The 9,073-nt window shown below is 37.5% G+C and overlaps 1 non-coding gene across 1 annotated transcript; it reads left to right on the plus strand.

Moving 5' to 3' along the window:
• The first annotated feature begins 8,664 nt into the window (after positions 1 to 8,664).
• On the plus strand, positions 8,665 to 8,807 carry LOC115939073 (U4 spliceosomal RNA). Its single transcript, XR_014148870.1, has one exon. It is a non-coding gene; the product is annotated as a U4 spliceosomal RNA (small nuclear RNA).
• The last annotated feature ends 266 nt before the right edge of the window (positions 8,808 to 9,073 follow it).

Here is a 9,073-nt window from a genome sequence, read left to right on the forward strand (position 1 = left end):
ATGGCTGCATAATATTCCATTGTATATATATACCACTTCTTCTTTATCCATTCATCTGTTGATGGACATCTTGGCTCTTTCCACAGTTTGGCTATTGTGGACATTGCTGCTATAAATATCGGGGTGCACATACCCCTTCGGATCACTACATTTGTATCTTTGGGGTAAATACCCAGTAGTGCAATTGCTGGGTCATATGGTAGCTCTATTTTCATCTTTTTGAGGAACCTCCATACTGTTTTCCAGAGTGGCTGCACCAGCTTGCATTCCCACCAACAGTGTAGGAGGGTTCTCCTTTCTCCGCATCCCTGCCAACATCGGTCATTTACTGACTTGTTAATTTCAGCCCTTCTGACTGGTATGAGGTGGTATCTCATTGAGGTTGTGATTTGGATTTCCCTGATGCTGAGTGATGTTGAGCACTTTTTCTTGTGTCTGTTGGCCATTTGGATGTCTTCTTTGGAAAAATGTCTGTTCATGTCCTCTGCCCATTTCTTCATTGGATTAGTTGTTCTTTGGGTGTTGAGTTTGATAAGTTCTTTATAGAATTTGGATACTAGCCCTTTATCTGATATGTCATTTGCAAATATCTTCTCCCATTCTGTCGGTTGTCTTTTGGTTTTGTGCTCTTAATATGTTCTTATAATTGTTTGTGATTCTTTGGTGTTGGTTGTGATCTCTCCTCTTTCATTCATGATATTATTTATTTGGATCCTTTTCTTTTCTTTTTGATAAGTCTGCTAGGGGTTTAATAACCTTATTAATTCTTTCCAAGAACCAGCGGGTAGTTTCATTGATCTGTTCTACTGTTCTTTTGGTTTCGATTGCATTAATTTCTGTTCTAATTGTTACTATTTCTCTTCTCCTGCTAAGTTTAGGCTTTATTTGCTGTCTTTCTCCAGGTCCGTTAGGTGTAAGGTTAGGTTGTGTATTTGAGACCTTTCTTGTTTCTTTGAAAGGCTTGTTTTGCTATATACTTCCCTCTTAGGACCATCTTTGCTGCATCCCAAAGCTTTTGAACAGTTGTGTTTTCATTTTCATTGGTTTCCATGATTGTTTTTAATTCTTCTTTAATTTCCTGGTTGACTCATTCATTCTTTAGTAGGATATTCTTTACCCTCCCTGTGTATTTGAGTTCTTTCTAAATTTCCTCTTGTGAGTTAGTTCATGTTTCAAAGCATTGTAGTCTGAATATATGCAGTGAATGATCCCAGTCTTTTGGTACCAGTTGACATCTGATTCGTGACCCAGAATGTGATGTGTTCTGGAGAATGTTCCATTTGCACTAGAGAAGAATGTGTATTCTGTTGCTTTGGGATGGAATGTTCTGAATATATTTGTGAAGTCCATCTGGTCCACATGTTATTCAAAGCCCTTATTTCCTTGTTGATCTTCTGCTTAGATGATCTGTCCATTTCAGTGAGGAGGTTGTTAAATTCCCCTACTATTACTGCATTATTATCAACGTGTTTCTTTGATTTTGTTATTAATTGGCTTATATGATTGGCTGATCCCGTGTTAGGGGCATAAATATTTACAATTGTTAGATCTTGTTGGATAGACCCTTTAAGTATGATATAGTGTCCTTCTTCATCTCTTATTACAGTATTTGGTTTAACATCTAATTTGTCTGATATAAGTATTTCCACCCCAGCTTACTTTTGATAACCATTAGTGTGATATATGATTTTCCACACCCTCACTTTAAATCTGGAGGAGTTATTGGTTCTAAAATGAGTCTCTTGAGGACAACATTTCAGTGGGTCTTGTTTTTTATCCAAACTGATACCCTGTGCTTTTGATTGGCACATGTAGCCCATTTATATTCAGAGTAATTATTGAATTATATGAATTTAGTGCCATTGTATTACCTATAAAATGACTTACATTATCTTGTCTTTGTTCCTTTCTGGTTTATGTTACTTTTTGGCTCTATCTTTGCTTAGAGCATCCCTTTTAATATTTCTTGTCAGGCTGGTTTGGTGATCACAAATTCTTTTAGTTTCTGTTTATCCTGGAAGTTTTTATCACTCCTTCTATTTTGAATGATATCCAACTGGATAAAATATTCTTGGCTACATATTTTTCTCACTTAGCACCCTGAATAGATCATACCAGTCCTTTTTGGCCCGCCAGGTCTCTGTGGATAGGTCTTCTGCCAATCTAATGTTTTTACCCTTGTACATTACAGACCTCTTGTCCTGAGCTACTTTCAGGATTTTCTGTTTGTCCATGGGACTTGTAAGTTTCAGTATTATATGTTAGGATGTTGACCTATTTTTAATGATTTTGAGATGGGCTCTCTGTGCCTCCTACATTTTGATGCCTGTGTCCTTCCCTAGATTACAGATGTTCTCCACTATAATTTATCAGAATATATCTTCTGCCCCTCTCTCTCTTTCTTCTTCTTCTGGGATCCCAATTATTCTAATATTGTTTCACTTTATGGTATCATTTATGTCTCACATTCTCCCCTCATAATCCAGTAGTTGTTTATCTCAGCTTCTTTATTCTTTATAATTTGGTCTTCTACATCAACTAAGTCTCTCCTCTGCCTCATTTATCATAGCAGTTAGAGCCTCCACTTTTTATTGCATCTCATTAATAATAATTGATTTCAACTTAAGTTAGATTTAGTTCTTTTATTTCTTGGGAAAGGGATTCTCTAGTATATTCTATGCTTTTTTTCAAGCCCAGCTAGTATCTTTAAAATCATTATTCTGAACTCTAGTTCCAACATCTTACTTATGTCAATATTGACTGATCCCTGGCAGTCAGTTCTGCCTCTTTTCTTTAGATGAGTTTTTTTCTGTCTTGTCATTCTGTCCAGAGAAGAATAGTTGAATGAGAGAAAAAAATACTAAAAACAGCAGCAATGACCCCAGAGAAATATACACTAACAAATCAGAAGAGACCCAAAACCAGGAGAAAAATAGTAAAAATAAAAGAGAATATAATCAGATAGGTGAGCAGAATAGGGCAATACACTGGATTCTGTGTGTATTTTGGTCTGTTAGAAAACTAGATCCCAAAATTGTAAAGAAAGATAAAATATTATATGTAGAAAAATAAAATTAAATACAATAAAAGGATAGAATGTAAAAATAAAATGAAAAGACAAGAAAAAACCAAAGGAAAAAAAAGACACCAAAATAAAGGAATGGATATAAACAGATAGGTGAACAGAACAGAGCAATACACTCTCTCTTGAGTGTATTTTGGTCAGTTTGTTAGAAGAAACTACATCTCTAAATTGTAAAGAAGAAAAACATATATATATATAAATAAAATTAAATACAATGAAAGGATAGAACGTAACTGTAAAATGGAAATTAAAAAAGACTTTATCCATTCATCTGTTGAAGGACATCTCTGCTCTTTCCACAGTTTGGCTATTGTGGACATTGCTGCTATGAACATTGTGGTGCATATGGCCCTTCTTTTCACTACATCTGGATAAAGAAGATGTGGTCCATATATACAATGGAATATAACTCAGCCATCAGAAAGAATGAATACTCAACTTTTGCATCAATATGGATGGGACCAGAGGAGATTATGTTAAGTGAAATAAGTCAAGCAGAGAAAGTCAATTATCACATGGTTTCATTTATTTGTGGAACATAAGGAACCGCATGGAGGACATTAGGAGAAGGAAGGGAAAAATGAATGGGGGGAAATCGGAGGGAGAGATGACCATGACAGACTGGACTCCCGAGAAACAAACTGATGGTTTTAGAGGGGAGGGGTGTGAGGGGATGGGTTAGCCCGGTGATGGGTATTAAGGAGAGCTATATTACATGGAGCACTGGATGCGATATGCAAACAGTGAATCATGGAACATTACATCAAAAACTAATGATGTACTGTATGGTGACTAACATAACATAATAATAAAAAAAGGCTTTAACAAAACAAAACAAAACAAAAAAACAAAAAAAAAGGAAGAAGAAGAAAAACAACAGCAATAACAACAACAAAAAGAATGTCATCAGACAGGTGAATAGAACAGAGTCATACACCAGATTTTGGGTGCATTTTGGTCTGTTAGAAGAAACTGCATCCCAAATTGTAAAGAAAGAAAAACTTATATAGAAAAGTAAGATTGACTACAATGAAGGGATAGAATGTAACTGTAAAAATAAAACTTAAAAAAATTTTAAAAAGGAGTTGATAAAATAAGAAATTGGTTGAAAAAGGAAAGAAAAGAATTAAAAAAAAATAAAGTTGAAAGACCCAAGAATCATGGAGAAAAAAGCCATGTGTTCTATGTGCTGTATTCCCCTAGCACTGGAGTTTTGCTGTTCTCATTGATTGGTAAACTTGGTCTTGGCTAAATGTTCTTGCTGATATTCTGTGGGAGGGGCCTGTTGTGTTTATTCTCAAGTGTATTTGCTCCAGGCGGAATTGTACTGCCCTTGCCAGGGGGCCAGGCTAAATAATATGCTCCTGTTTGTTCAATGTGGCTTTTGTTCCCTGAAGGCTTTCTGCACAGTTTTAGAGGATGAGAATGAAAATGGCAGCCTCCCAATCTCTGGCCCTGGAGCCAAAAGCCCAGAGCCCCACGCTTCAGTGAGCCCTAAGAGAAAAGCAGTAAATCACTCCTCTCTCCCTGGTCTCTGGCCACCCTCCGTGCTCACCCGGCCTGTGACCAAGTGTTTCTATCTCAGGCACATGACCCCATTTCAAGTATCCAAACCCTGCAGACCCCTGCGGCACACTTACCCCTCCTTCTGGGGGGGAAGGGGGATTGTCACTGGATCTGCCACTTGTTGGGTCCCTCCCTGTTCAGAGAACTCTGGCCCAGCCCTGCTGTGGTTTGTGGTTTATGGCAACCCCGAGCTGACAGCCCACTCCTGGGCTCACTGATTGCAGCCAGTTTCCCCACTCTGATGCCTGGGAGCTCTGCCACACTCAGGCATCCCCGGTCTTTCTGTGACCCTGAGAATCCTGAGACCACACTGTCCCAGCTCGGGTTCTGTCACTGCTTAGTCACCTGAGCAATGTTCCTCACCAGAGCAGATTTCTAAAAGTTCTGGTTTTGTGCTCTGCTGCTGTATCACTTGCTGGTAGCTAGCTGACGGAAGGTCCCACCCCCCATGGTCTATCTTCCCATATATCACCTCAGATTCATTTCTCTGCACCTCCTAACTTGCAGAAAGTGGTCATTCTTCTATTGGTAGAGTTACAGCTATTCTTTTCTTAGATCTCCAGTTGAGTTCGCAGGTGTTCAAAATGATTTGATAGTTAACTGGCTGAACAAAATTAAGGTCTCCTACTCGTCCACTGTCTTGGACTTCTCTCTCTTTTCTTGCTGTTTTGGTAGTAAAGCTGTTTTCTGTGTTGTCCAATCTTCTTACTTGTGAGATCATAATTGTGAAACCAGAAATAAGACCTATGGCACTGGGTTGGCCCCCACCTCACTCATTCCATGCTGAGAGACTCTAGAGCCAACCTCAGGGTTTCTGAGATATGCTGTGTCCCTTCTCCACATTTTCCTTTGCCTCTGTCTCCCTCATCCTCAAAAATATTTTTTGTTCACCTCTACGATGCTTGACATGATGTGTCATCTTCATGGTTCAAACCATCTTCACTGGTTTCAAACATAAACTGACTAATATCTGATTAGTTTTACTGAATATTTGGGAGAATGTGTGCCCTCTCTTCCTTCTCTCTCTTTTTTTTCTTCCTTTCACAGTGGAGGAACGGATGCAACTTTCTTGTCCCATGCAGAGTGGTTCCCACCTAAACTGACATCCTAAACTCCTAACTTCTATCACAAACTGAATACCATGGAATTACTTCTGAACAAATGCCAATTCCCCTAAAGCAGTCCTGGTGAATACAGTTTCTTCTCTTTCTCCACATGAGAAAAGCAAAAGAATTCAAGATAAAAGAATAAGAAAAAAGTAAAAACTGATTTCAGTAGGTAAACAGAAGACTCCAATCTGCACTGAAGGGAATAGGCACTGTAGAAAGAGAACTTGAAAATTTAGGGCAGGCATGGGTAGTCAGATAAGGTAAGTAACATTCTGGTTGAAAAGAAAAGAGAAGGAGATTTGTGATGACTCAGCCAAGACAAGGGGTGTTAGACTCCTGGTTGGCTGGGACTTTTGGTGCTGAGTTTTTTTGTTTTTTTGTTTTTTTTTAGGAGAGTCTCAGGCATCAGATGGCATTATGGGTAAGAGGAGTAGAAAAGTGGAAGTCTCTTTGGATCTTTATTTTACATTTGTTTCTTGGTTTTGGGCTTTTAGTTGCATGTGAGAACTTAGTATTATCAGTTGGTAGACTAGTTAAGGTTACTGAGTTTATAGAATCTAACAGTTCCAGAGAAAGTTGTGTCTCTATTATGTGGAAATCATTATTGGTTACCAAACAAAACTATCACCACTTTTTAAAAGCCTGGTTTTTGTTGCAAAGTAAGAAATTATAATTGTGCTAAATTTTCAGTAAAAATGTCTCAAACCACTCTACTATATGTTGCTCCCTAATTCTGTTGCCCAGATGGCTCTAAGACTGATCAGACGAGGATCACTTGTTTTGTCTTGCTTCCACATATAACTTGATAATCCTTTTAAACTATAGAGAAGTATTATTGTGTCTTTACTTCCTTAGGAATGATGTTCTCCAAATTCATGAATTCTTTCCTTCATATTTAATTCTAAGAGTCACACAAAATAAGAAAAAGAAACATAAATGGAGATGCCATGTGTTGCTCAAAGGCAACTTGATTTGGTAAATTACTTGAGAGAAGGATTCTGGGACGCCCCCCACACTCTCATCTGGAAGGTAATGAGAAGAAATGAGTCCCCACTGGATGAGGCCATTAGTGTCAATGGGATAACAGCTGGAATATATTTAGGGTCTTAATTTAGAGTGGTAAAGAAACTATTTCCACAAATAGATGTAAGAAGTGTCAAAATTGACTCTGCTTTGGAAGGAAATAAAGTGAGAGTCCTAACAAATTTCATTATATAAGTAAACCCACATGAATTTTACAGTTTACTGTTAAAGTAAAAACTTTTTGGAAATTGCCTTTTTGGAGATTTTACCATATTGTTGGCTTATAGTCCATTTTTTCATTTTGTTTTATTTCATTTTATTTCTAAAAATCAATTTATTTTGCTTAGCTGAATATCCAGTTCTCCTGGTAGAGGTAATGAGGACTCTTTCTGAGTCCTCCCAACTCCAGGGTCTATTCCCAGAGGCAAGCACTTCTAACTGCTTGAAGATGTCTGCTGGTAATCTTCTCAACTCTGGTATTATGTTTAGGCCAGTGCTTTATCTACATAGGTCATATATATTGAGTCTTCAGTATGACATCAGAGACTTTAGTGTCCTTCACACTAACACTACCTCTCTTAACCATTCTAGTTGTAGAGAGCCATTAGTGCCCTTAAGTCATTAGCATGAATCTTCATGTTTATCCCAACAACACAAAGCATTCTCTATTCATACCCCATTAATGTAGAGAAGGATATTCATATCCTTATTTTTCCCTCCAATTTTCCTTTCATATTTGCCTCCATATGAATGTTGATGACATGTATATTGGTATAGTCTCTTGGGTAAATACTTATGTCTGTTAGAGTCTGTCAAAGCAAACCATTAAGAACACTTAAATGATTATGACTAGGTAGGGCTGTTAAATATAGAGCCAAGGCACGTGCCTGAGTTCCATTTCCTTCCCTGTGGGTCAGTGGCTTGGCCTTTGTGATGTTAGGAGGCAATGTGCTGCTATCCAACCAGGTAGTTTTTCTTTTCTTGTAGCTCATTGATAACTCAGAGTCTCAACATATCTATATGCTTATTTGCCATTTGCGTTTTCTTTTCGGCAATCTGCCTATGGTTCTCCTTTGGCAAATTTTTGGATTTGCTGTTAGCTTTACTCAGTAACCTTAACTAGTCTACCAACTGAACCAAATATTTGACTGGGTTTTTTTTTTTTTCTTATTTGTAGTTAGGTATTCTTTATATAATCTGAATATGATGTATTTATGGTATCTGTATTCATACACAAGTTTTTAGTTTTGAAGGAGTAAGATATCTCAATCTCTTCCTCTAAGACTATCACTAATTGAATATGACGGCCTTGCTTTCTCCAAAGTCATAAACATGGCCTATCTTTTCTAAGTTGCCTTTCTTTTCTTTTCTTTTCTTTTAAGATTTTATTTATTTATTTGAGAGAGAAAGACAGAGCATGAGCAGGGGAAAGGGGTAGAGGGAGAGGGAGAAGCAGACTCCCTGCTGAGCTAGGACCCCCAACGTTGTGCTCAATCCCAGGACCTGGAGATCACAACCTGAGCTGAAGGACAGATTCTTAACTGACTGCCCCTCTAAGTTGCCTTTATTTTCATACTAAATCTAAAATTAATCTGGGATTTGCTCTTATAAATGATGTGAATGAGCTATCTCACTATTTTCTTTCCAAATTGGTACTCAATTTTAGTACCTGTATTTACTGAAAAATCTTTTTTCTTCATGGTTTTAAATGATATCTTTATCATCCACCATATCAATTCCTGAATTAATCATACAGCTTTGGGGGCTACCCTGTTCCACTAACCTGAAAATTCTGTGTCAATACTGTATTGTTTAATCTCCATGGATTTCTTATAGGTTTAAGTCTCAGACAGTTAAGTTCCTATCTTTGTTTTAATTTTCAACATTGTGCAGTGGCAGTATCATAGCCAATGAGGTTTATCCAAGGTGCGATTATTGCTAATTTTCAACATTGTTTTAGCTCCACTAACCCACACACCTATCAACACGTGCTTTAGGTTTAGTTTATCAATTTCTGCTAAGGACCCTGTAGATTTCTAATTGGAATTGCACTGAGTCTGAAGATTCATTTGGGGAGAAATAACATCTTCCCCCCACATTGCTTCTTGAATGTCTATGAATATCATCTCTTGGTCTATTCACTTAGCTAGTCACACAGGTCTTTCAGTACAGTTTTATTTTCTCGATAAAGTTGTTGGCATCATTTTATTGGCATCTTGGGAGGAAGGAAAGGCAAATGCTTATGAAGCAATAGACAGATCATCTAAGCAGAAAGTCAACAAAGAAACAA

This window comes from Leptonychotes weddellii, chromosome 9 (assembly GCF_054177405.1).
Source record: "Leptonychotes weddellii isolate Sample4059 chromosome 9, ASM5417740v2, whole genome shotgun sequence".
Lineage (NCBI taxonomy): Eukaryota > Metazoa > Chordata > Mammalia > Carnivora > Phocidae > Leptonychotes > Leptonychotes weddellii.